The sequence below is a fragment of the Hylobates moloch genome, unplaced genomic scaffold, assembly GCF_009828535.3.
Source record: "Hylobates moloch isolate HMO894 unplaced genomic scaffold, HMol_V3 SCAFFOLD_8, whole genome shotgun sequence".
Classification (NCBI taxonomy): Eukaryota; Metazoa; Chordata; class Mammalia; order Primates; family Hylobatidae; genus Hylobates; species Hylobates moloch.
Window position 1 is genome coordinate 38,464,108 of NW_026652283.1, and position 27,763 is coordinate 38,491,870.

Genomic DNA, 27,763 nt, shown 5'->3' on the forward strand with positions numbered 1-27,763 from the left:
CCTTGATTGGAATCCAGATGGGTCAGACCCCTAATCCTGTGCTCTTAATACATCATGGTCTCTTGAAAATGAGAATAAAAGAGCTACCATTTCTTACACCTAGCCCCACTTTGGGGAGATTTGAATTCAGTCTCCCATGGTTTCCTCTGGAAGGTAACCCCTAGAGTAGAACTTTCTGGGTGCTTGCTTCTTCCTGAATTTTCCCTTTCTCTCCACATTTAGGGGTTCTTTTTTACCCATTGTCCATGCACCCTTGGGCTGCTTGGAGTCTCTGCGGGTCCACACCAAAGTCTGTCTACCACCTTGCCTCCCGCAAGAAGTCTTTCCTGATTGAGCCTTTGATACCTGGTGGCTGCCTGTCTTTCTGCCCAGTCTTGACATCACATAGCTCCCTGGCCCTATTTTGCTACTTGCCTCCTATAATGGGCTGAATTGTGGCCTCTTCCCAACCAAATTCACATGTTGAAGTCCTAACCGCAGAATGTGACTGTATTTGGGGATAAGGTCTTTAAAGTGATTATTATGGTAAAATGAGCTCATTAGGGTGGGCCCTAATCCAATATGACTGGAGACCCTATAAGAAGGGAAGATTAGAATGCAGACACCTACAAAGGGAAGGCCTTGTGAAGACACAGGGAGAAGATGGCTCTCTACAAGCCAGGGAGACAGGCCTCAGAAGAAGCCAGCCTTACCCACACTTTGATCTTGGACTTTCATCCTCCGGAACTGTGAGAAAATAAATGTCTGTTCTGTTGTTTAAGTCTGTGATACTGTGTTATGGTAGCCCTAGCAAACTAAGACACTGCCTTCTCCCTTTCTCAAACCCCTGCTCTGGATGGGAGGGCAATGCCTCCTGGGCTACCTCCCCGATGCTAGGATCACAGCAAGCCCCTAGCTCTGTGTTACTGGCCCTGGTCCCAGGGAGTAGAGGTCAAGGCTTGCTGACATCCCATCCACCGACAGCCCGTCAAAGTAGCATTCCCCCAACTGACACTCCAATATGCAGCTCTTCCACCACGCTGCCCTTCTGACACACAGGCGTTCTGCCACCCTGTCTTTCTGATGTGCCAGCCGTCTGCCTCGCTAACATTTTGCCACAGCAAAATTCCACGGAACTGACATGGAGGAACAGACTTTGGCCGCAGCTGCATCCTGCCACGCTGCATCTTGCCCCCTGGATGCTCTTGGGTCTTGAATATACTGACCCCTCCACATGCTGACCTTCTTGTTGGAACGTCAGGGTTGGTCAACCCTTCAATTTCACTGACTAATGAGCATATTGTTCATTTCTCTCTTTCTCCCTGTGTCACTAACATGTTCCAGCCGCCTGCCCACCACCCCATAATCCGTTCTGCTTGTCCTCACTGTAGTCCTCTGCACGGACCTTGCCCCATCCTGCTCCCACCCCCTCAGGCCATGTCCCCACTCCCTCCCCCTAAGTGCTCCCATGAGGCCCCAGTACACTAGACAGGCCTCAGGCTGCTCACACCACCTTCTGGGGAAGCACTCACCCCCATCGCCTGCTGGGCATGCAGAGGGCCACAGGAGCTGCCCCGCCTCACAACCAGCCATAAATGGGCACTTTATGTAAGAGAGGCCTTTCCATAGTTTGGTCATGACCCGTTGAATTGCTTTTGGTCACAATGCTTCTGACACCAAATGCGTGGTGTTTTCCAACACCAGCAACTGTTTCTCCGATTCTCTGGGCACCAATTGGGTGTCTAACAATTTAATTCAATGCTGACATTATCTACCAGGAGTTAATGTCAGACCCCACAGGTTAAAGGACTCCTTCCTACAAGACTGCCCCACTTCAGATGCCAGTTGCAAGTTCTGGTCCTCCTGTACTTCTTACTGACTTGCTATGAACTGGGGCTTCCCTTGACCTCCACCTCAGATTTGATCCCTTGCCAGCATGGCTCACAAAACTCAGAAAGGCATTTTACTTATGTTTACCAGCTTATGATAGAGGATAAAACTCAGGATACAGCATCCACATGGAAAAGATGCATGGGGCAAGGTACGGAGAAAAGGAGCGTGGAGCTTCCATGTCCTCTCCAGTGTGCCACTGTCCTGGCATCTCCCAGCAACCTGGAGTTCTCCAAACCTGGTAATCTAGGGGTTTCTATGGAGGCATAATTAGGTCAGCATGATTGATTAAATCAGTGGCAGTTGGTGATTAAACTCCCCTCCCCAGAGTTCGGGGTGGGGCTGAAATTTCCAACTTTCTTTTTTTTTTTTTTTTTTTTTTATTAACAATGTGCAGTTTTTACTATGTATCCATGTGCCATTTGTTTCCTGACCCTTAGTCGTCTTTAGATTAGGTATATTCTAATGTGCACAACAGTACCCAGAATGTGACGTTCCCCTTCCTGTGTCCATGAGTTCTCATTGTTCAATTCCCACCTATGAGTGAGAACATGCTGTGTTTGGTTTTTTGTCCTTGCGATAGTTTACTGAGAATGATGTTTTCCAGTTTCATCCATGTCCCTACAAAGGACACGAACTCATCATTTTTTATCCAACTTTCTAATTATGCCTTGGTCTTTCTGGGGACCAGCCCCTTTCTGAAGCTAGCTAGAGGTCTCCAGCCACCAGTTATCTAATTAGCATACAAAAGACACTCCTTTCACTCTGGAGATTCCAAGGCTTTTGGGAGCTGTGTGCCAGGAACTGACAAAGACCCAAGTATTTGTTTTGGTATCATATCCATCACCTGTGTAATTTCAACAAATCCCTTTTCCCTGAAGTAAGGAATGAGTCTGTCTGCAGCCACGGAAAGACCCCCAGGTAGTCTCCTTCTTATACGGACTTTAGTGTCTCTTTTAGCCTTTTCTCACTGCCCCAAATCTACCCCCTGCAACCCTGGAATCCTGGATTTTAAACTCAGCTATCTGTGTATTAGCTGTGTGACCTTGGGCCAGTTCCATTGCCAATCTGAGTTTCAGTTTCCTCATCTGCAGAATAGAGACAGGAATAGCAGTATCCACCCCACAAGGTTGCTGTGAGACCCCAGTAGGCTCAGAAGGATGGAGTCACATGGTCCAGGCCACACAGAGAGGGCAAGAGATCTGCAATTCAAACCCACACCTGTGTGACTGCAGAGTTCATGCCCAGTGAACTCTACCTTCACCCTGAGCTGCTCCATTTTCAAGGTTTGGGGTTCTATAACCCTCCTTTCTGAGCAGAGCTTGTTTCTTACCCTCACACTCCCTAGAGATGTCTCTTGGGGACCTACAGTCATTGAATGTGCCCCCTGCCCCTAATCAGGGTTCATCAGACCAGGTGTTTGTCTCAAGATTGGCCACATCAATGGTGTTCTCTCCCACACCCTAGGACCCCTTGTCTGTTACCTTTCTGTCCCTGGGCCAACCTGAGGAAGACCTGGAACTGGTGAATGAGCACTGAACTTAGAGTCAGGTTCAGGGATTCAGGGCCGCATGGCCTTGGGCAGCTTGCCTAATGTTTCTGGGCATTTGTAGGTGTGGCTGATCATGCCTCCCATGCATTAGATGAGATGATGGGTAGAAGATACTTTACAGACTTCAAAGTGCATGCAGGGGCTGCTGTGCATCCCACACAGTCACATGCTCCACTTTGAGCTGGATGAGGGCCTGGACCACTGAACTCCTCAGGGATCCATCACTCATCTATGAGGAACTCCTTCTCAGAGGGGAAGTGGTTTCATGTCGCTGGATCAGGGGCTCCCAGGGGACAGGCTATGTCTGAGCTATCCTGTACCCAACCTCATTCTGCACAGGGTCTGACACAGGTCAGAGTAGTGTTTGTGGGTTTGAGTTTCAGCTCTGCTACCAACTTTGCAACCTTGGACAAATCATATCACCTTTCTGAACCTCTGTTTTTTTTGTTTAAATGTATTCTTAGTTTGTTGTGAAGATCTATCAAGAGAGTGTATGAGCATAAGTGGGAGCTAAGCTGTGAGGATGCAAAGTCATAAGAATGATACAATGGACATTGGGGACTCGGGGAAAGAGTGGGAAGGGGGTGAGCGATACAAGTCTACAAACTGGGTTCGGTGTATACTGCTTGAAGACGGGTGCACCAGAATCTCACAAATCACTGCTAAAGAACTTACTCATGTAACCAAATGCCACCGATTTGCCAAAAACCTATGGAAATAAAAAGAAAGAGAGTGTATGAGGGCCATTTATCAATGCTGACTAGTAAAGCCCCTTGCCCCTGATCTTACGTTTGCTCCCAGGCCCTCTGACCACCTTACTGGCCTCGGGTCATTAACCACCTTCTCCTCCTCTCCTGGGCTTGGCCCAGCCCCCATGCATGTCCTGGATCCTGCTCCCTCCATCAGTTGAGCCCCCACCCATCAGTGCATCTCCAGTCTGTTATTTTTTAAAATTTATTTTATTTATTTCTTTTTTGAGATGTAGTCTTGCTCTGTTGCCCAGGCTGAAGTGCAGTGGTGCGATCTCAGCTCACTGCAAACTCCGCCCCCTGGGTTCAAGCAATTCTCTTGCCTCAGTCTCTTGGGTAGCTGGGAGTACAGGCATATACCACCATGCCAGGCTAATTTTTGTATTTTTAGTAGAAATGGGGTTTCACCAGGCTGGTCTTGAATTCGTGACCTCAGGTGATCCGCCCGCCTCGGCCTCCCAAAGTGCTGGGGTTATAGGTGTGAGCCACCATGCCCGGCCATGTTTATGTTCTTTACCTATAAAACAACTACCCTCAAACACAAAGTTTCTTGAACATAGTACCTCCCCCTCATACATAGGTTAGCTTTCCCTCAGGGTCAAATTTCTAGAAGAAATAGTCTAGAGGTAGTTAATCACATTCTGGCTTAACTTGCAGCTGTGTGTCTTGGGCAAGCTCCTTCATTTCTCTGTGCCTCGGTTCCCTCATCTGTAAAGTGGGCTTGCTGTCCTTCACCTTACCAGCATGTTAGGAAGATTAAACTAGATCATCCATGCTAAGCACAGAGTGCAGTCTGGTACACAGTAAGGGCTAATTAATTAGAGCTAACTGAATCATTAGTTGCTACTATTATTGTTATATCCTTACCTTCCATGTTATCCTCACTCAGCTACAGCTTGGCTTTCTCCTGCCACACCCATCACCTGACCAAAAACCCTCTCTGGTTTGAATCACCAATGACTTTCCAGTGGCCACTCCGCATCTCCCTTCCCAGGTATCCTCCCAGTTTCTCTGCAATATTTGACACTGGTTTGAATCACCAATGACTTCTCAGTGGCCGCTCCCTTCCCAGGCACCCTCCCAGCTTCTCTGCAATATTTGATATGGTAGGGAATGATCAGGACAAGGTTGAAGACCCACAGGAGTCCTGCGGGGAATGTCAATCTGTGGCCAGTGGGAAGCTCATGGGTCAGCCTCACATGAATGAAGAAGTTGATACGGGGCTTGGGACATTGTTGGTGCTCAGTGTTTGCTCATGAGTAGATGGGCCCTCCCAGGAAGAGCTCTGAAAGTCAAGGAACCAGGCTCCCATGAGTTCCAACGTGTTTGGAAGTTGGTTCTGGGTTGAAACTAAGCCATTCAGAAGATGTTCATGAGGAATTTGGACTGGCACCCCCTCGAGGGCCAGGACCACGTTTCCTTTGATGAGTGCAGAGTAGTATCCACAGTTGTCTGTTGAGGATTAACAGAGGGACAGGGTTGGATGTTCACATGGAACCAGCTCCGACCCATCTGTGTAGTTATGAGGAGGAGCAGGGGTTAATGCCCCCATGGAGTGAGCACAGCTCCGTCTCTGCACTTCCAGGGAGGAATCTTTTTCCTTTTTAGCTCAGGCAGCCCGGCACCTGCATTGCACAGAGTTTCCTGGTTTGATCTCTTATTTATTACAGAGAATATTCTCTGTTATGGTGAGTGTAGGGGGATGGAGTTCCAGCGGCCTCAGTTTTTCCTGCTGACTTTGCAGCCAGCCTGTTGGGGACCTCTAGCACCTCTAGTGGCCACCCTGGTACTGCATTCATTCTCCCACTCATCAAACATATTGAGCACCCATCACGTGCCAGATCCCAAGCCGGGTGTAGGAGAGGCCAGAAGAACAAACATGAAAACTGCCAAATAGACTGAATAGTGGCCCCCAAAGATATCCATGTTCGAATCCCTGGAACCTGTGAACATTACTCTATATGGTAAAATGGAATTTGCAGGTGTGATTAAGGATCTTGAGATGGGGAAATCATTCTGTATTATCCACATGGGCCCAGTGGTATCACAAGGCTCCTTAAAAGGCAGAGGCAGAAGGAGATTGGGCACAGAAGAGGAGATGGTGATGGGCGCAGAGATTGAAGTGATGTCCTTGCTCTGTGAAGATGGAGGGAGAAGCCACAAACCAAGGAAAATAGGAAGCCACTAGAAGCTGAGACAGGCGAGGAAACAGATTCACCCCTAGAGCCTCCAGAAGGACCCAACTCTGCCAACACCTTGACTTTAGCCCGGTGAGATTGATTTCAGACTTCTGACCCCCCAGAACTGTAAGAGAATACATTGGTGGTGTTTTAAACCATTAAGTTTGTGGCAACTTGTCACAGCAGCCATAGCAAACTAATGTAACTGTCCTAAGGTACTCAACAACTAGGGGAGAAAGTGGACACCTTTGCGCAGGGATTGGTGTTGTAATAGGTACAGTGGGAAGGGGAGGGGCATAACAGAGGATGTGATCCACTCTGCAGGGTTGGGGAGGTGCTCTCAAGGCTTCCTTGAGGAGGAGCTGCTTGCTGAGCTATATTGCAAAGAATGTGTAAGGATTCCCCAGATGGGCAGTGGTGGAAAGGGAAGGAGGAGAGGGCTTTAGGAACAAAGAACAGCAGGTGCAAAGGCAAACCTGGAGTGTGGAATAAGAAGGCATATTTGGAGAGCTGTGGGAAGTTAGGGAGTGGACCAAAGTTCAGAGAAATAAGAGATGAGGCTGGAAAAGTGGCCACGGTAGCTCATGGAGGGTCTTCAGGTCAGGAAGTTGAGACTTGACCCTGAGGGCAATGGGAGGCTATTGTCGTGACTCACATGAATGGCTCCAATTCTTCAGCCCTCCCTGTACCCAGGCTATTGCTAGGTGTCTTTGTACATTCTCCCATCAAGGTGAGATGTATATTTTTCTGCCTTGTGATACTAGTTCAGCATGTGTCTTGCAATAATAGTTCAGCATGTGTCTTGCTTTGGACAATAGAGTGATGTGGATTCACCAAGTGACAATTCTGAGCCTAGGTCTCAAGGGACCTTGCATGTTTCTGCTGGTTCCAGGAGGGATTGTGCCCCCAGTGAAGCCCAGACTAGAGACAAGCCCCCAGCTCACCCGCAGACCACTAATGACTCCAGCCAAGGTCAACTGATGCAGCTGACCCACAAATGCATGAGCTATTATATAAAAACAAATGACAGCTCTTCGAAGCCACTGAGTTTTGGGGTGGTTTGTTATGCAGCAACAGCAGCTGATTGACACACCAATGAGGGTTCATAGAAGAGTGAAGAGTGTGACCTGGCCAGATCTGCACTTTAGGAAAAACTCTTTGGCGTTGAGGTGCTGGAGGATGGATTACAGGAGGTGAGTCTGCAGGCAGAGATCCAGGTGAGAGGTGGTGAGGGCCTTCCCTAAGGCAGGAGCAGGGGAAGGAGGAGACAGATACAAGCAGTGTTAAGGAGGCAGACCATACAACAAACCTAAATTACACATTAGAGTGGTCAAAGGAGAGAGGAGATTTGGATGATGCCAAGATTTCTGGAATTGGAAATTGCATCAGAATAAGGTGCCCATGCAGATAAAGTGATAAGGTAATGACAAACTTTTTGTGTTGGTTTGCAGTGCTATTGCCAGGACAGAGTTATAATTACAAGTCTGAGGCTTGAAGACACAGACTAGGGAACCATCAGAGAATTAGTGATAGTGAACTAGTGATGAGTTAGTAAAAGTAGATGAAGTGTTTATAATAAGCAGAAAAGAGGGCGAGTTTTGGGTCCTGGGAACCCCCACCATTTATGGAGCAATTAGAGAAAGAAGAGTCCAGGCAGGTAATAGAGAAACAGTCAGAGAGGAGACAGGAGAACCAGGGAGGAGCTAGATTGCAGAAACCCTAGGGAGGAAATGAATGGTCAGCAGGGTTGTGGGCACGGTGCCAGGGAGGATGAAGACCCAGGAGGCTGAGGGGTGAGCCCAGGATGTGGTCATGGGTCACCTTGCTGAGAGAGGTTTTGGAGGCTGGAGGCTGGCTGGTGGGAGATTGGAGGGGCAGGGAGGTGGAGAGTGACAGTTAAGGAACACCCTGATGTGAGGGGGGCAGGTGAAGCGTGGGCTTGGGACAGTGCTTTTTCTCATGATGGCGGGACCGAGCATGGCTTGTTGTCAAGGGTTCTGAGCAAGGGAAAGAAATGGTCTGCTTTAGAGTTTTTGTTTTTGTTTTTGTTTTTGTTTTTTTTTTTTTTTTTGATGGAGTCTCGCTCTGTTGCCAGGCTGGAGTGCAGTGGTGCCATCTTGGCTCACTGCAACCTCTGACTCCCGGGTTCAAGCCACTCTCCTGCCTCAGCCTCCCGAGTAGCTGGGACTACAGGTGTGCACCACCACACCCAGCTAATTTTTGTATTTTTAGTAGAGACGGGGTTTCACCATGTTGGCCAGGCTGGTCTTGATCTCTTGACCTCGTGATCCACCCGCTTCGGCCTCCCAAAGTGTTGAGATTACAGGCATGAGCCACCGTGCCCCGCCTGATTTAGATTTTTTGAAAGATCATTCGGGATGTTGTGTGACTACTATATCCTAGGGTGGTAAGTTGTGGGAAATGGAGACCAGTGAGGAGACTAACTTAACGGTGCAGAAGACAGATGATGGTGGCTCTGACCAGGGTGCTAGTTGTGGAAGTACACAGCTGGAAGAAGTGGCCAATTTGGGATTTTGTTTTGTTTTGTTTTCCACATTAGGACCAGAAGAACTTGGCTATGGACTGGATTGTGTGCACATGCATGTGTGTGTGTACATGTGTGTGTGAGTTATGTGCACATGCATGCACATGCACGATGAGAGGAATGTAGGATGGCTTCCAGGTTTTCACCTGAGTAACTGGGAAGAAAGGCTGAGGGAAGAGCAGAAACAGGTTTTGTTGAGGGGGAAGTTTGTGGACTCATTTTTCTTTTAGAGACTATGAGTTTAAAATGCTTTTAGAAATGCAAATGTAGATATTAAGGAAGCTGTTGAAAGTGCACATCTGGTGTTCAGAGGAGACGTTTTGGGCTGGAGATACACATTCGGAGTCATCAATGTACTCGAGCATTTAAATCTGCGTGGCTGGGTGAGAATTTCCTGAGAGAATGGAGTTTCTTTTGCTCAGTGTCATGTTCTTTGCTAGCCTCTAAGTGTTGTGAAAGCAAGGCCGTTGTCTGCCCCCTCGTGCATGGCTGCTTGCCAGTGCCTAGAACAATGCCTGGCATAGTAACTGCTCCATACATGCTCATTTGAGGAATGAGAGAAATGAGTGTCATAGGATATGGGAAGTTCAAGCTGCTGAGAGATCTGAGTATATCAGCCTGTGAGCGGGAAGCTGCCTTGTTACAACTCAGGAGGGAATGATAAGGAATCATTTCTGTTTCCCACTTGCCACACCTTGGCTCCTGCCATTTCCTCTGTCTGGAATTCCCTGTGACCCCCCTGCATCCCAGACCCACAAGGATAAATCCTGCTGACCCTGCCCACTGAGTCATTACGAATGCCCTGAGCTCTGCCATCCAACTCCCTCTTACTTGTCTGGTCCACAGGAGTTTGGGAGAATTCTCCAAACCCCTGGAGTTTCACTAGGTTGGCGGTCACTTGATAGAACAGGAAACGAGGTGGGTCTGGCAGGCCTGCTTCCAAGACTTGCCTTCCCTGTGCACACAAACTGACGTCCTAGGCTCTTGCTGGGATGAAGACCAAGTTAGGAAAATGCTCCTTTTCTGCGTTTCCCCAAATGAAGACATTTTGCTTGTTTGGAGTTTTCTTGCCGTCTTCTGTCCTCTAGGATTTCTTGGCTTTCTCATCCTCTCAGACAGGAATCTTTCTGGGGTTTGGAGATGTGTCTTAAGCACCTGCCTGTTACATTTCAGTCCCCTTGGAGCTTCTGGCAGCTTTGGGGGTTCCTGTGGTCTGTGTAGCTCTCTGCTTGGCCAGCGCTCCCCTGCCGTCTGTGCAGACACCCTTTACATCTGGGCTTAGGGAGCTGCTTCCTGAGACCCCTTCAGATCTGCCTGTCCTTCGCTATTGGGACTACTCCAGATCCTGGTTGTCTGTGACATTTCTGTTCCCCGCTCTGGAGCTGTCTTCCCCTTTGAAGATCCAGACAGGGGCTTGCATCTCTCTATCGGGAAGATTCTTTAAAATCTGCCCTTTTGTAGAGGAGGTGCATCTGTCAGACTAAGTTCTGCTTTTCTCCTCTGTGGCCCCACAGGGGCCAGCACGGCTAAGTCCCTTTGTTCCACTCACTTTTGTTTCTCCAGGGGTGAGTTATTGGCCAAAGTCTCTCCAGAAAAACAGTTTTTCTTGTCAATTCTTTAACTGATCTGAACCTGGGCTTCTTCATTTCATTATACAATGGAAATGATAGCACCTGCCTGCTAGGGTTGTTGTGAGGATTAAATGAGATGATATATTTGAATCTTCTTTGCTTCCATATACAATGGAAATGATAGCACCTGCCTGCTAGGGTTGTGCGAGGATTAAATGAGATGATCTATTTGAATCTTCTTCGCTTCCACATACAATGGAAATGATAGCACCTGCCTGCTAGGGTTGTTGCGAGGATTAAATGAGATGATACATTTGAATGTTCTTCCCTTCCACATACAATGGAAATGATAGCACCTGCCTGCTAGGGTTGTTGTGAGGATTAAGTGAGATGATATATTTGAATCTTCTTCGCTTCCATATACAATGGAAATGACAGCACCTGCCTGCTAGGGTTGTTGCGAGGATTGAGATGATATATTTGAATGCTCCTAGTACCGTTCCTGACCTTGAGCTGGCACCGAATAAAGCCCATCACTGTTCACCCTCCCCTACCTCCGTTTCATTCCTGGCATTTCCTTTCCTCTCTTCCTCTTCCTGTGAGTTACAAAACTGACAGGAGTCAACTACGTCTTGCCCAAGCTGCTGGGTGGAGGATGGAGGGTGATGCCCTTCTCTCCCATGGCAGCTCTGGCTGGCTCTTCTACAGGGGAACCAGCCATCTGGGTTTGTCTAGAACTGAGGGGCTTCCTGAATCATGGGATTTTCCTCAGAAAAGTCCCAGGCAAACCAGGAGGCATTGTCACCTTACTTATTGGCCCTCTCTGTCATCATTTTAGAGGCCAGGGGCAGGCTCCATGTGTACTATTTCTGACCTCATCTTGCATGGGGCACGTAAGTGGTGCCTTCCAAATCTGACGGATCTAGCCTTGGAAGGGACAGCAGTTCTCGGCTCTGCCAGCAAGCTTAGTGTTCCTATCCTACCCCCTACTCAGTCAGAGGCCTCCCGTCTTCACTTCTTTGGGAGTGGTTCAGAGCTGCAGGCAAGTGGCTCTGAAACTGTCAAAGGCACCAGTGTTGACTCCTTCACACCATTGGTTACTGACACTCCCAATCATTTTCCAGCAGTCACCGACACCATGGTGCCATGTGCAAGTCAGTTCCCATGCATATCCCCAGGAACTCATCTTCAGTCTGGGTCTGCTGTGGTAGAATCAAGATTCTTCCAGTGTTCTCCCTGCCAGCTCCTGGCTGGCCCTGGAAAGCAGGTCTCTGAGAGGCAGCTGTCATTTCTGCTGCGCCAGCCTGAGGCTGGGCCTCTTGGGCCAGGCAGGGGGCTCAGGCTGCTCCCCTGGACCATTCATATCAGGAAGCCAGGCCCCTAGCCCACTGGTCTGGCCTGTACCTGCTGGTGGTACAGCTCCTGGGGAAAGAGTCTATGTGAACAGGTACCTGGGCTCCCCTGGGCGTGAATGACCTGTGGGTTTTGAGTCCTTTGATGCAGAAAGACTTGGTTTTTATTCCCAAGTCTGCCACATACTCACTGTGTAACCTCAGGGACATTCGCCACCCTCTCTGATCTTGCTCCCTTATTTATGAAACGGTCATACCTTGCAAACAAGATCACCAAAGGAAGAGCACCCAGCACAGTGCGAATGTGGTGACAGGCAAGAATCTGGTAAGCGCTGGTCCTTTCTTTCCCTATTTCATTTTCTGTGGGACTTTGGTTGTTTGTCTGTTTCTTATCTCACTGGTATTACCATAGCTGCCAGCATCAAGTGTAGATGGGATAATAATAAGCAAAGACAGTCATAATTTGAGTTTTTTTTCCCAAGGCCTGGAACAAGTTAACCTAATTTGACATGGCCTTTTATCTATCTATCTATCTATCTATCTATCTATCTATCTATCTATCTATCTATCTATCTATCTATCATCTATCTTAGAGATGAAGTCTTGCCATGCTGCCCAGGCTAGATTTGAACTCCTGGGCTCAATGGATTCTCCCCAGCTCCAACACAGCCTTTTAAATGTGGATCAATCACATCCCAGCTTAATTAGAGCATTGGAGGTGGGGCCTGAGGGCTTTGGCTGACTCAGTCATGGAAGGGAAGAGATGCCTCTTTTCACACCCTCACCTCTTCCTTTTGCCTAAATGTGGGTGGCAGACTGGCCTCCAGGCAGGGCATGGCCTCGGGGTGCTGCCTCCAGTCCCCATTTTCTACTGATGAGCTGGTATTCTGGGAGAAGCTTCCAAACTTTTCTGAGCTTCCCTTTGGTCATTTGTAATTTGTAATTTTGGGGGATATTGATGTCTACCTGCTAGGAGTTTTGGTGGGCTTCAAGAAGATAGCGAGCACTAATGCTTACTGCAAAAAACAAGGTGCTGAGTGCCCAGGAGTGTGAACGAGGTGACTGTGTGATTGTTTGGGGAAGTTTTTGGTCTGTAGCCTGCTTTTCCTTAGAGTCACAGTGGTGGCGGCGAGGGGACATAGTGTGGTGAGGTTTTTTTTTTTTTTTTAAGATGGAGTTTCGCTCTTGTCGCACAGGCTGGAGTACAGTGGTGCAATCTCAGCTCACTGTAACCTCTGCCTCCCAGATTCAAGCAATTCTCCTACCTCAGCCTCCTGCGTAGCTGAGATTACAGGCACCTGCCACCATTCCTGGCTAATTTTTGTATTTTTAGTAGAGACAGGGTTTCATCATGTTGGCCAGGCTGATCTGGGACTCCTGACCTCAGGTGATCCACCTACCTCGGCCTCCCAAAGTGCTGGGATTACAGGCATGAACCACTACGCCCAGCCTGGATGGATGAGTTTTGATGGTAGAAGGTGGGGGCTAGGAAAAGGGCCTAGGGGGAGGGGGACTGCTATAGACAAAAGGCCCACTGTCCAGTCATCTGGGCAGCTTGCTCTCGCTGCCTTGCCTGATGGCATTGATTTACTGGAAAGTTTTTAATGGGTTATAATTGGAAAAGACCTGGGTGAAATTTGCATATTGATTTGACATTTAAGTATATGATTAAATAAAAGCTGACTGGGGTCATCACTTGACTAAATTGGCTTAATGAGTGTTGATTACCCTGTGCATGTTAATTTCATTTACCCTGATTACTCCATCTATCTTTCTCAGGGATCTATTAGCACCTTTGACTCAATTGTACTCAATGGAACAAGAAGCAAGGCAGGGGTCAGTGGGGGGTGGCCCTGGTCCATCTGCCTGTCCATCTGGCTGTCTGCTGAGCCCCAGAGGTTCTGACCCCCTATAGCATTTTATTTTTCTCTCTCTCTGGCTCCCACCCTAACCTCCTAATCACAGAATCTGATCACCACCTCTTTCTAAACAGGAGTGCCTCCACTTTAGAAATCAGGTGCTGGGGAGGGCGGGGAGAGGGGACAGGTTATGATACTGAAGAGAAGATGAGAAGCCTCTCTCCCTGTCACTCCACCCTCCCCCTCCTGACACACACAAAAACATACCTTCCTCCTTTGAGCCCTCTGGGGCCCCAAGGACTGGTCTGTTCCCTCTTGCACAGGAAGGACAGTGGCTCTGAAGGCAGGGATCCCTAGAGCTGGGTTTGATTGGTGCCTTCTGTTTGCCCCTCTGGACCCATTCTCGGCCCCCGCCAACTCTGTTCTGGTCCCTCCACCCTGCTGACCTGTCTGGCCCCGACAATGAGCTCCTTTGCCCTTTTGTTTTGTGTGCGGTTCAGCCAATAGGGAGCCTAGCAGGAGATTGGAGGGAGGGAGGAGAGGGGGGTTGGGGTAGTTATTTCCCGGCTCCTCCCTGCTGGCTGACCAAAGGTCATGGTCTCCATGGCCAGCCTTCTCCACGAGGCTCTCTCTGGGTTCCATGGCCATCTGTCCCCTTGCTCCTTCAGCCCCAGGGTGGCAGCAGAGTCATGATCCCGTCTCCCCATACAAGCCTGAGGGAGCTGCAGTAACCCATGACTCCCCTACACGCTGCCCACACCTTTGTAAATAGACCTTTCATAAACTCTCCTTCAATTACCCAATTTGAGTGTGCCATCTGTTTCCTGCTGAGAGCCTAACTGATACAGCAGGCAACAGATTTTCCCATTCAAAAATCAGGACACACATCCCGACAAGTTCAAGCATGGTTGTAGGACAGAGGACCAAGCCCAGATCAATCCAGCAATACCTCCTCTACCCTGTCCCCTGGGTCCCTGGGCACTGGTGGAGAATTTGCTTACTCCGGACCTCTACCATCAGAGCCCTTCTGCCTCCTCCCGGCAGCCCATTCTTCTCACTGGCTGCACCAACCACCTGGACCTTCCTGGAGCCCCTGGTCTCTGCTTTTCCCCTGACTCTCAGAAGACACACCCCGCTCCAGCTTCCCTAGAAAAAGAGGCTGTTAGTTGGGAATGTGCCTTAATGCTGTGCTCTTTCTCCCCCAGACACAGTTCATCTCTTTGTTCTCATATTTTTTGTTTCCTTCTGTCCGAGACAAATATCCCCACCTTTGCCTTGTATCCCTTCCCATCCGTTTCTCCACAGACTTCCCTGAGGTGCCACAAGTGCTTTCCTCTCTATTGTTTCTTTCCCTTAGTCCAAAAATGCATCAAAGTTTCCCCTTCATCCTCTCCATCCTCTTCTCCTTCACAGGCAAACTGCGCTCATTTTCATGGCATCTTCTGCCCTTCTGTCCCCACCCTCCATGGTGAGCTGCTCCTGGCGTCTCACCAGTGACCTCCATGGTAACTTCTCAGACCCAGTCCCCTGGGCTGAGGGTTGCCAAAAGCAAAACCCCTCTCTCCTTTCCCATGTCGGCATGAAGATTATGTTCCCAAATTGCCCAGCTTGGAAGCTGGGAAGGTGATGAGATGTGATGTTCTGACACACCTGCATGAGTCAAATCAAGGGCCCATTGGGATACATCTGAGCCTGGGGCCCACCTTCATCCCACTAGGCTCCTGGACATGATGCCATCAGCTCTGCCGTTATCTAGACTTCTTCCCCTTCCCATTCACTCTCTCCACTGTCTAACAGGCCACACGTTCAGCTGAATCTGTCCCTTCCTTTCCATTCCAGACAACACACCCCAGTCCCGGCCTCATCATCTCTTACTTGGGTTGTTACTGCAGACCTTTGGCAGTTCCCTCCAAACCATCCTGCACTCACAGCAACCAGAAAGATGGCTCTGAAGTGCAAATCTAATCCTGCTATGACCCCTCTGCTTGAAACTCTTGGTGGCTCCCCATCTCCTTCCGGTGCAAGGCCAACCATTTTTTGCATGGCATACACTGTGGGAAACTAGACTGGGTCCAGGGAGCTTCTATTTATCCTTTAAGGTCCGTTCATTGGTCTTCTTCTTGGTGAAGCTGTCCTGACCCCATCCCAGCAGAGCCTGCTCCCTCCTCTGAGCCCTGTACCACCTCATTCTTTTCGCTGCCAGAGCATGCATGATGGGGTGCCATAATGATCGGTGTCTTTGTCAGCTTCACCCACTGTCTGGGAGCTCAAGACCATGTCTAATGTGTCCCTGTAGCCCTGACAAAGCCTGGCAGAGAGAGTAATTCATTCATATAACAAATATTTATTTGGGCTTCCTATATGCATACTGTTGTTTGAGGATAAGGTACTGGGGTACCGCAGTAAACAAAAGCAGACAAAAATCCCTGCCCGCATGAGCTTACATTCTAGTGGTGTGTGGAGGGAGAGACACAACAAACAAGATGATTTTAAAGAGATGAAAGTGCCATGAAGAAAACATCACAGGGCGATGCATTGGAAACTGGATAGGAGCAGAGTGGTGGCTAATTTAAGCTGAGTGGTCAGAGAGTGCATTACTGGGGAGGCAGTGGTTGAATCAGACAAGAAGCCAGACATACAGGTCCAAAGGCCCCGAGGCAGAGGTGAACTAGGAGCAGAGAAAAGATCAGCATACCTGCAGCAGTGGCTCGGTGAAGGAGGGCAGCAGGGGAGTGGTCTACTCCGGAGGTAGATATATTTTATCACTGACATTTTTAGATTGGTCTCTGTGCAAGATAATAATAACATGCAGATTAATTCTTTGTTGGTTTTGTTACCATGATAAGAAAATTGGCACCTTGGGGAGTGAGTCTCCAACCACTTAGTGTGCAGGTGAGTGTGTGGAAGATTCTCTGCAAGATCTGAGTGTTCAGCTGGAGGTCTGGCAGGAGGACCTAGCTACATTCCCATTTTGTGTCCTTGGACAAGTTCCTTGACTCCTCTGGGCTTTATCACCCAACCTCCTGCTTCTTGCATGGATAAGTGGGCTTTTGGGGCCTTCTCCTGTTACCCAGGCTGGAGTACAGGAGCAAGATCATGGCTCACTGCAGCCTCAATCGCCCAGGCTCAAGCACCCCTCCCACCTCAGCCTCCCGAGTAGCTGGAACTAGAGGTGCGAGCCACCACACCTGGCTAATTTTTGTAGTTTTTGTAGAGATGGGGTTTCACCAGGTTGCCCACGCTGCTCATGAACTCCTGACCTCAAGTCATCTGCCCTCCTCGGCCTCCCAAAGTGCAGGGATTACAGGCGTGAGCCACCACCCTCAGCACAGAACTTTTCAGGCCAGTGCACAGAACTCCCTGCATGCCTCTGTTTCTCTAGACTGGTTCCTGGGGAAATTCTGATGGGTATACCCATTCCACAGACCTCTTCTCCACCCACCAGTCCACCTGGATCTTTCTCTGTATATGTTAGGTGGAAGGGCAAAACCCCAGGCTAAGGGCAGTGGATCATGGGGCTTCCATTCTTTGTCCAGTGGAATCCTAGGCTAGATAAGAGGGAGGTTATTTAGTCTAAATTTCAAGGCTCCAAGAGGGGATATGGCTTTCTCTCGATCATAGCAAATAAGCAGAAAGAGCAGAACTTAAACTCTGTTCTTTTGATTCAAGTCTATTGCTCCTGTCATCTCCCCCAAGGTGATTAGTGGACCTGGGTTGAAGTCTTCTCTGGAGGATGTGCCCAGCCTCCCAGCCTCTGTTTGTCCATCGGTAATGGAGGGGAAGTCATGCTTGCCTGCCTTCCTTGGAGGTTGGCTGGTGTGTTAGTTTCCTAGGGCTGCCGTAACAAATGACCATAAACCAGGTGGCTTAAACACACACACACACACACACACACACACACACACACACACACACACATTTATTCTCTCACAGTCCTGGAGGCTGGAAGTCTGCAATCAGTGTCATCAAGGTCATGCTCCCTTGGAGGGATCTAGGGAAGGATCTGTCCTTGCTTCCTCCTGGCTTCTGGTCACTCCCAGCAGCCTTTGTCATTCCTTGCCTTGTAGCTGCATCACTCGAGTCTCTGCCTCCATCTTCTCCTAGCTTTCTTCCCTGTGTGTGAGTGCCTCTGTCTCTCTCTCAATCTTCCTTTCCTTATAAGGATACAGTCTTTGGATTTAAGGTCCACCCTAGTCCAGTATGACTTCATCTTAACTTGATTACATCTGTAAAAACCCTATTTCCAAATACAGCCACATTCACAGGTGCTGGGGGTTGGGACCTCAGCATCTCTTTTTGGGGAACATCCATTCACCCAACTACAGTTGATGTGAGAAGGGACAAGGACAGGAAAAGGCTTAGAACTGAAGACTGGGAGGGAAGACCAGGGCCTGCCTGAGGCAGGAGCCAGGCAAAATTTGGCTTCTTTTGTGAGGTCCTGTCCTGGGGGTGAGGGGACTAGGGCTTCTAGCTCAACCCCACACAGTTCAGCAATGGGTAGGATGACTCAGAGATGGGGCTGCCAAGCTTGAGAGTGTCCTAGAAATGCAATCCTGTGTTCCTGGCATCTTTTCCTCACCTTATGGGGCTGAGAAGTACAACATTTTTGGGAACTCAAAAAGCTTGGGTTAAAAAAAAATAACCCAAACCTTTTATTTTTCTTTATGGGGAAAAATAGAAATTTTGGGAAATTTTGAAACATATGCAATACTTATTTTTGTAGCACCCTTTTCATATCTAAAGTCACTCTCTTAATTTAGGAGTGCAAAGGCAACCTTATGTAATTTGGTTTGCTCAATAAAATTATCATGTTTGGCAAATTCAATAAAAAATTATAGCTTGCTCAGACAATAATGATAAATTTGCTAATTGAATGAAGTTTTCAATGTTTTAGGCTTTGTAATAAATGGAACTCTGTGCAGCTGCACTTTAGCATGAGCTCTACTGAGATGAGCAGAAAACAATATCAGTGGCCGGGCGCGGTGGCTCACGCCTGTAATCCCAGCACTTTGGGAGGCCCTGGCGGGCAGATCGTGAGGTCAAGAGATCGAGACCATCCTGGCCAACATGGTGACACCCCGTCTCTACTAAAAATACAAAAATTAGCTGGACATGGTGGCACGTGCCTGTAGTCCCAGCTACTCAGGAGGCTGAGGCAGGAGAATCGCTTGAATCCCGGAGGTGGAGGTTGCAGTGAGCCTAGATGGTGCCACTGCACTCCAGCCTGGTGACAGAGCGAGACTCATCTCAAAAAAAAAAAAAAAAAAAATCAGTGAACCAGGAAGAATGATGAACACATAAGCACACACATGCGTGTATGTTGTAGACAGTAAAGTGACATATTTAATATTAGCAATACTACTAAACAACACATCCATGACTTATTAGGTGCCTGCTATATTCCCTTTTCACTTAATCCTTAAAATATCCTCATTTCACAGTGAGGAAACTGAGGATCACGGTGGTTAAGCCACTTGCACAACGTTCTACAACTAGTAACTGGCTGTTCTCAGATGCATGAAGAGTTGAACCTCAGTTCACTTAGTAATAAAGATCGACTCCTGTCATCAGCACTGTCCAGGCCACAGAAGTTTCTGTTCCTTGGGTTTAGTGTTGTTTACTGTGTGAGGCAACTGTGATTTCCTTCAGCATTAAGAAGTAAGCTGAGAACATGAGGGTGCCTTGGGACCCTACAGGAACTAGGGTGGGGACAAGGCAGGGGTCTTGGGCCCCGGGAAGCAGTGTGAGGATGCAAGGCAAGGGAAACCAGGCCTCAGGTAGTAGGTAGGGCCCTGGGCCCATGGGGAGGGCGGCTGGAAGGGAGGGACATAGAGGAGGTACTGAATCCCAGGGCCAGGGGATGCCTGTGTTGGTCTATAAAAGGCCAAGGATGACGCAGGATGTGTGCCAGGGGTGAGCTAGGCAGGATCTATTCTCGAAAACCTGCTCTAAGCTTAAGAGATGACTTGGCTCTCCACGGAGCTAGAGCCAAGCTCTGGGTGAAGGAGAGAGCCAGCTCCAGGGGGAAGCCAGACACAAGGGGGTGGAAGGGAGCCAAGGACAAACAGACCAACATCCCTGAGCACCTTTGTCCCTGGACCCATCTAAACTGGCCTCATTTCTGAGCTCTCACTGTCCTCAGTCCCTGCGTCTGTACCTCTTTTATTTCATTTTGTGGCATCTCTGGTGGCTTTGAGGAGGGAGGGTCCCCAGCCTCTCTGCCACTTCCTTACCTAGGCTATCCTGCCTTGTCGCCTGGCTGCGTCAGCAGAACTGACTTTCTCACCACTGGGACCTGCCTGGCGGGTTGGGGGACATGACTCCGCTTCCATTTCCCCCTCCATTGCCCTGTTCTCTGACCCCAGGTGGCCTTTCCTTCGTGAGGAGGCAGCTGGTTTCCTGGGCGACGACAGGAGGGGGGAGTGCGGGAGAGGGAGGGAGGCTGGCATTCCTACTGCTAAGGGCTTAGAGGAAGCATATGCCATCCCGGCTGCCCTGTGAATTATTCAGCGGCCGTGAGAACTGACTCGTTCCCCAGTCTGCTGTCTCCTCCCGAAACCTTCCTGCTGCCTCCTCCTTGGCAAACCCACCTCTGCCTCAGTCTTGGGGGCTTAAATTGCTGTCTGAGGCCTCTGTCCTCAGGATGCTCGTTTCTGGGTATCTTTGAATCTCTCCCCACTTCCTGTTTCTCCCCCTCACCTTTGAGCCACTATGATAGGTGATTTCTTCTCTACTAACTACCGTGCTAAGTGCACAGATGTGGGAAATGATAGCGGCCAGGTGCAATAACCTGCTCAAGATAATACAACTACGAAGTGGCGGAGACAGAACTTAAACTTGGGTCTGACTCCAGCCTGTGTTCTTGGGTCTTGAAATGACCCTTGGATTGATGGAGAAGACACTTTCCAGAATCTGCCCCCAGGCTGCCTTGGGAGCTGGCGAGGGGTTGGATGGGGTAGGTTAGGCCAGCTCAGGGTTCGTCCGTGCTGGCTGTGGACTGTCCTACCTGCCCACGCATCTGCCTGGGTACCTGGCCCTTGGGATCCCAGAGCATAGTGCAGCCAATGAAGCAGCCTCCTGCCTCCAGCCTGCTGCAGGTCTGGCCAGAGCACAGGCTGCTTGGAGGTCTCCTGGTGTAGCCCCCTCATCCTTTGGAGGAACACAGGCAGGTCAGGGCTGGCCTAGGTGCCTCACTAGGAGCCTTCAAGTCCCTCCCCTGCACTCTGGTCATTCTGGGGAGAGGAACACTGCTGTGGGTGGGGCTTCAGCATTTGGAAAGGCTGCCAAGAAAGGAACCGAAACGCTTAGTGGAACCACAGGCAAGACATGCACCTTGCACTGAGTGTGGGGAAAGGGTCAAAGGTGCAGTGACTGGAGATGGCAGCAGTGGTGGTGGCCGAGGGATAGGCCTCTGGGAGGGATCTGGGAACCTGGCAGAAGTGCTTCAGCCATCCAGGTGTGGACCCTCATGGTCTGGCTCTCTGTGACGGGTGCAAGGGCTGTGATTCCCTCAGGCCGGGACTCTGAGGTGCATGCAGAACAGCTATGCTTAGAGGCTGGGAAGAGGCTGCTTTCCCTTGGCTCGCTCCATTTGACCCAAACACACATTGACAATTTTGGTCTAGTTCTTGGGGCCTCCTGTAACCAGGGACACCTCCCTGGGAGGTTTCGTGCTGGGATGCCAGGTGGGACAAGGCCCCTGCTCCCAGATACTTCCACAGTTGGTACCTAGAGTCTCCTCCTCCTCCCCTGAGTTCCTCTGCTGCCTGTGAACCACTCAAAGCTGCCAACCATGGTGCTTCCCACCCAGTTCAGGGATCAAGTCAAGAGAGTAATCTTCACTGAAATTCAAAAATGAGCCACTACGTGAGCGAGTCAGGTTCAGGTTGGTTAGTAGCGTCCACCCAGGAAGCCAGGTGCCCCCAAAACTTTGCACTTTGGTGGCTTTGGTTGTGGCTGGGATTAGATCTACTGTTGGATATGGACAGCATGGGAGGCTGGGTCCCTTGAGCAAGGGCCTCACTGGGTCAGGTGTGTTATCCACTCTCTTTCACCTGTCGGCTAAGGGGCCTCCCTGTCTATCCGCACCAAGCCTGGGAACATCTCTTTCACCTGACGGCTAAGGGACCTCCCTGTCTATCCGCACCAAGCCTGGGAACATCTCTTTCACCTGATGGCTAAGGGGCCTCCCTGTCTATCCGCACCAAGCCTGGGGACACATTTTGACTGATCGAAGTCAGTAGGAACTTAGTTTCCTCCAACTCCTGCCTCCGCCTGGCCTGGCTTAGGCCATTTTCCTGCCCCTCCCAGGAGTCCTCCCTGTACCTCCCCTCCCTCTGGCTCCTCAAAGTCCTCCTGGAGATGCACTTCCCCTCTGCTGGGCCTGGGCGCTGGGATCTCACCATTTCCCTTTTCTCTGCTGCTCAGCCAGGGCCCCTACTCTGGCCCCTGGGCCCAGGAGAAGGAAGGCTCTTTTGGTTCTGGGTTGCTTCTTTGCCTCTGATCCCTCGTAGTCACTGGAAACTCTTTGGCCGCCAAGAACCCTCCACAACCAACCATGATGACTACCTCATTCTCCCCTCCAGCCCGGGATCAGCGCCTTTCCCTCTTCCTCTGTCTTTTCATGCCCACGTCCCCCTTTAGAAGCTGTTCTGGTCTTTCAGGTCATCATGCATACAATCTGGATAGCTGCCATTAGGTGGACTGTAGTGTCTGGGCTGGAGTCACCTTGAACAAAGAGCCTCTCCATGGTTGTGGATAATTGTGGACCTTTAATGTTTTCTCAAATACGTGCATTGCAAAAACAGAAGACAGAAACTGAAATATATGTATGTAATACATATTACATATATAACCTATAGACACATAGAGTGTGTGTGTAGTAGGATTTATTAAATAACAAAGCATAATGAGCTAATCTAATTAATGACTACATATAAAAAGTGATAGCTAATTTAGAGCAAGATGTAGAAATAGCCCAACACGTAGGTAAATCGGGCATCCTCGTTAGCCCTTAACTGCTAATAATTAAGCTTAATTTTACGTTGACTCTTAACTTCTCTCATTCTCAGAGCAATTTAATGTTGGCTTCTTGGAGGCTTCTCTGAGCCCCCTGAGACCTCTGGTCAGCTAGATGAGGTGTTAAACCCTGATGCCTTTCCTTTCTGTGGCTTTAACTGCCCCAATGAAAGAACCTTATCTGTGATTGCTTTCTGCAAATCCCCTGGTCCCCTTTGTCTGTGCTTGCAGCCCCTACATCTTCTCCTTTTCACAGAGAAACTCAATAGAGAGAGAGAGATCATGCTACGTGTGTGCATATTTTCCTAGGGCTGTCTTTTTTTCCAATTAAGAAAAGCATTTTCTCACCCTGACCCCTTCTTCTGGCCAAATTCTTCCACCTTCGGAGCTATATCTTGTCTAAAATCTGTTTGCTTCTAATTCTTGAGGTCATCCATTGACCTCATGTCTCTGTAATGCTTTGGCTCATGTGACCTCTTCTCTGTGGAACATTGCTCTCTGTTACCAGGGTTTAGAGTTAGGGCAATGCCAAATTATTTCAGACTTGGCTTTTTAAAATATAATGAGAACTGTGTAATGACATTTAAAAAGGAAAACGTATGGTTTCCTCATAGGGAGCTGTGACGTGGGGAATCTCTGATCTGGTAAGGGATGGAGTCTCATTGAGGGGGCCTTGGGACTATCAAGTACACAGGCCACAGGCTCCCACTCCTTTCTGCCCCAGGGGAGAAACAGAGGACCTGCTCTTGTTGCTGTTTGCAACCTTTAAGTCCCAGGTCAGGAGGGAAGCAGGGAAGGAGCTAGGAGCAAGAGAGGAGAGAGGGAGGGACAGAGGCTCAAAGCTCAGTGCAATTCAATTCAACTGAGTCCAAGTGCCAGGCTTGGTACAAAGTGCTGGAAATTCAGAGGATGACCAGCTACATCATTTGTGGGGTACAATGCAAAATGAAAATATGGGGCCCCTTGTTCAGAATTTATTAAACATTTCAAGATGATGACAACAGAGCATTAAATCAAATGCAGGTGAGAGAGGGGTAGACACATCCTAAGGTGCCCTGGGGTTCCAAGGAATACAGCCTGAAAAACACTGGAAGTAGAGCCTGAGACAAGGACCTGGGTCCCGGTGATTTACCTGACCCCAGGAAGCAGGAGTGAGGGAGCAGGCAGGTGAGAGGGGAGGAGGAGAAGCCAACAGAAGAGTAAGCTGTCAGGGTTGTTTCTGGGCATTATGCGATCATGAGCCCACCAAACCTCCTGGGAATGCCCCAGAATCTCTGCCCGAAACATCGAGAGCTGAGGCATTTCTCCACCAACTCCCAACCCAATTGGTTGAAGGATGCCCCTGGGGGTGCTAGCTTTCCTGCATTTCTTTCTTCTTTTTTTTCTTTTTGAGACAGGGTCTGGCTCTGTGGCTGGAGTTTACTGGCATCATCATGCCTCAAGTGATCTTCCTGGCTCAGCCTCCTGAGTAGCTGGGACCACAAGTGGATGCCAGCACGCTGGCTAAGTTTTTATATATTTTTTGTAGAGACAAGGTCTCACTTTGTTGCCCAGGCTGGTCTCAGACTCCTGGGCTCAAGCAAACCTTCCATCTCGGCCTCTCAAAGTGCTGGGATTACAGGTGTGAGCCATTGCATCTGGCTCTTTCTTGCATTTCTAAATTGAATTTTCCCTACAACTATGTGATTTCCCAGGCTCCTAGAAGGTTCTGGGGCAGAAGTAGAAAGATACCCAGAATGGCTCTTCGAGGTGGAACTCTTCAGTGCGAGATGAGTTGGAGCTTGCAGACAGGTGCCCTTCACAGCCATCAGATGTGGGCCGATAGGAGGTGAGTGACACTGGGCTGAGAGGTGTCTGCTATCAAGACTTGGGCAGGAAGGGATATGGCCTCTACATGTTGGAGATTTTTTTTTCTAGCAGCTGGTGAGGACTGGGTCAGAGAGTGAGCAATGGTGCTGAGGTTGTGGCCCCAGCCCCAGGAAGAGAGAGTGGGAAGTGCCGTGTCCGAACCTTCAAGCCCCTTGAAGGCCACATCCCTCCCTTCCCCTGCTCTAATAATTAGTTCCAGGTTCTTGTCCTCCTGGGGCCTAGTTATTTCCCTGCTGCAGTAATGAGGTGTGGTGGGGGTGGGTGGGGGGGCACTGGGGGCCAGACCTGAGCTGATTAGACCTCCCAGGCCAGCAGTGGTTGGGCTGTCTGAAGTTGCTGCCTAAGCAGTAAAGGCACCTTCCCATTTGTCACCAGCATTAGAGCTCGCAGGATGACCTGTCCGCTGCATTCTCATGCCCGGAGTTCAGGAGAACGGGTCCCGGACGGCCAATGCGGATTTCCAATTTAGAATTTCTGTCCATTTAGCAGGGAATTACCCCTAAAGAACACCATTTATGGAGCTGACAAAGGCCAAATTAGATTTTGGATTCTGTAGCTGTGTGTCGGTGACAGGCTGAGGGGAATGAAACAGCAAGGAGAAAGCTGCAGACGCCGCGTTTGTGCGAGGAAGCGCTCGCTCGTCCTCTCTCCGACAGCCCCTTGAGTCTTATTTCTCTGTCTGCAGTGGCCTCTGCCGCTTGCTCTGTGACCCTTTCTTGGCCGCTGTCTCTTTCTGGGCCTCCCTTGGCCTGTGTCTGTCACTCTACATTCTGAGCATCCTCCTGTTGTCCCCGCACCCCCCTATCCCCACCTTTGTTTCTCATGGCTGTGTTTCTTGGTCTTTAACTTCCAGACTTCTTTCTTGGGGGCTCTGCCTCATCCTCTGTCCATTTTTGGTGGCTGTTTTTTATTCAGCAGATGGAGGCCCCTGTTCTATATGATCAGCGGGCTGTGGCAGAGACAATGGGATATGTTCATCAAATCCTATTTCATTCTCTCCTTGGGTAAATTGGAAGACTACATTTCCCAGCCTGTTAAAAGGGATAATGTTTAAGTTGGGGCTCAAAAGATGAAAAGAAGCCAGCCAAGTGACGAGTGGGAGGAGGTGGGAAAGGGCATTCCAGGCAGAGGGAACAGTTGGATCAAAGCTCTAAAGGGGCAACAGCTGGATGTGTGGGGACGGACAGAGACCAAGATGGCTGGATTTGTTTGGTGGAATTGTTGATGCCAACTCATCACTCCCCTGTCGTTGCATTCCACACCCACATACTTGCCATGGCCTCACGTTGGCAGGAGCACACTTCTCCACGGTTTTAATTAGGGCTTGACCATGTGACTTGTTTTGATTAATGAGATGTTGGGAGACACCTTGAATTGTAGAAACTTGGATTGTTCCTATGTGGTTGGGTCTGTGGTCCTGTGCTCTGCTATTGCTCAGAGAAGGACATGTCCCAGGATGCCCCAGTGGCACACTGGTCCCTGAAGAATGAGAGACATGCATAGGAGACCTGAACTCAACTGGTGGCCAGAAGCCAAGATCAGCCAAGCCCAGACTAGATGAGCAAAACCCCAGCGAACCCACAGACATACTTGTAAGCCACTGAGTTTGGGGCATTATTGTGGCCCTGACTAAACTGACACATGGAAGCTGAGGGAGCCATGAGGACTGGGGACTGGGATGAGGCTGGACAGGTGGGCAGGGCCAGTATATCAGGCATCTGTCAAGGCATGGTCGGGAGTTTGGATGGGAAGCCTTTGAAGGGTTCTACTTTCTAGGTATAGGATATGGTAGGGGTTATTGATACCATTGTATAGACGGGAGAAAACATTTTACATTCCCAGAGAACTTAAGCAAGTTGACCACTATTACAGACACAGGAAGGTGACAGACTGGTATGAGACCCCAGATCTGTCTGAGCCATGAAATGGTTGTCTGAATTCCTCCCCTTGGGTCAAGTCTGTTTGCCTCAGTTTTATAGTGTGACATGCTTTGATCCTGTCTCCAAGGTTTTTGGTGCTGATTGCTTCTTTCTCCTTCCTTCCCATCCTTTGCATGACTGTCCATGTGGCCAAAGGCCCTTTTTCTCACCCCTGCTCTCAGAGTCCCTCGCGATCCAGCAGCACATCCCCTGCTGCCCCACTGGCCCAGACCCCCTGGGCAGCCATCCTCTTCTGATCTCATGGCTCCTCTGGTTTCCTGGTCCCATGACATCACTGGCCAGCACAGTCCCTGGCCCTAAGCAGACTCTACACCTGCTGCCTCTCCTTGCACTCTAGGACTGCCAAGTGGTGCTGAGGATAATTATAGAGTATGGTTCACAGGTCAGTGAAAAGATCATGGGGTTTGGCACTTACAGACTCATGTTCAAATACCAGCTCCTTAGCAGCTGCGTGACCTTGGACAAGTTACTCAATTTCTTTGAATCTCAGTATCTTTGTCTGCACATAAGGGATAATGGGGCCCCTGTCACTGGACTCTTAAGAGAATGAAATAACTTATAGGCAGACACTCAACAGATGGGAGCTATTGCAGTTGTTGTGGGTAATGAGAAGGATTTCCAGCACCACCTGGGCCCTCACTGCTCCTTGGCTGTCATTATACCCATCTCTGTCGGCCTATCACATCTCCCAGTTGCCCTCACCAAACCTTTCCACCCCCCCCCCGCCCACCTCCATCCTCCTTATACCAGTCATGCTCTGCAGACAACCTCAACTTGCCCTCTACTGGGTAGATCAAGGTCATCAGATGTAGGTTCCCTAGATTTCTGTCCATCTCTCTCAGTGTCCTCCCCAATCCTACCTGAGAGGGAGGGGCTCGATCCTCTTGTCACATCCTCCCACCTCTCCAGAGTACCCTAAATCATAATGCCTCCAACTGGCTCCAAGACCCTTCTCCATCAATTAGCTTCCTACGTCTTAACTTCTTTGTTCATTTACTCGTTCATTCAACATCTCTACTCTTTCTCTCTTTCTGCATTAAGCCCTCAGTCTGCACATCTGCTCACACTTTTCCCAACTGGAAAGCCCTTTAAATACTTCCTCAGCGATTGCCCCATTTTCTTCCCCACTTCCCAGCAACGCTCCTTTCCTGCTTCCTCACCGTGCTTGCTGTCCTCACCAGCTCCATTTCGGCTTCTGTCTCCACTAAACCACTCTTGTCAAAGATACCAGTGACCCACTTACCAATTCCAATGACATG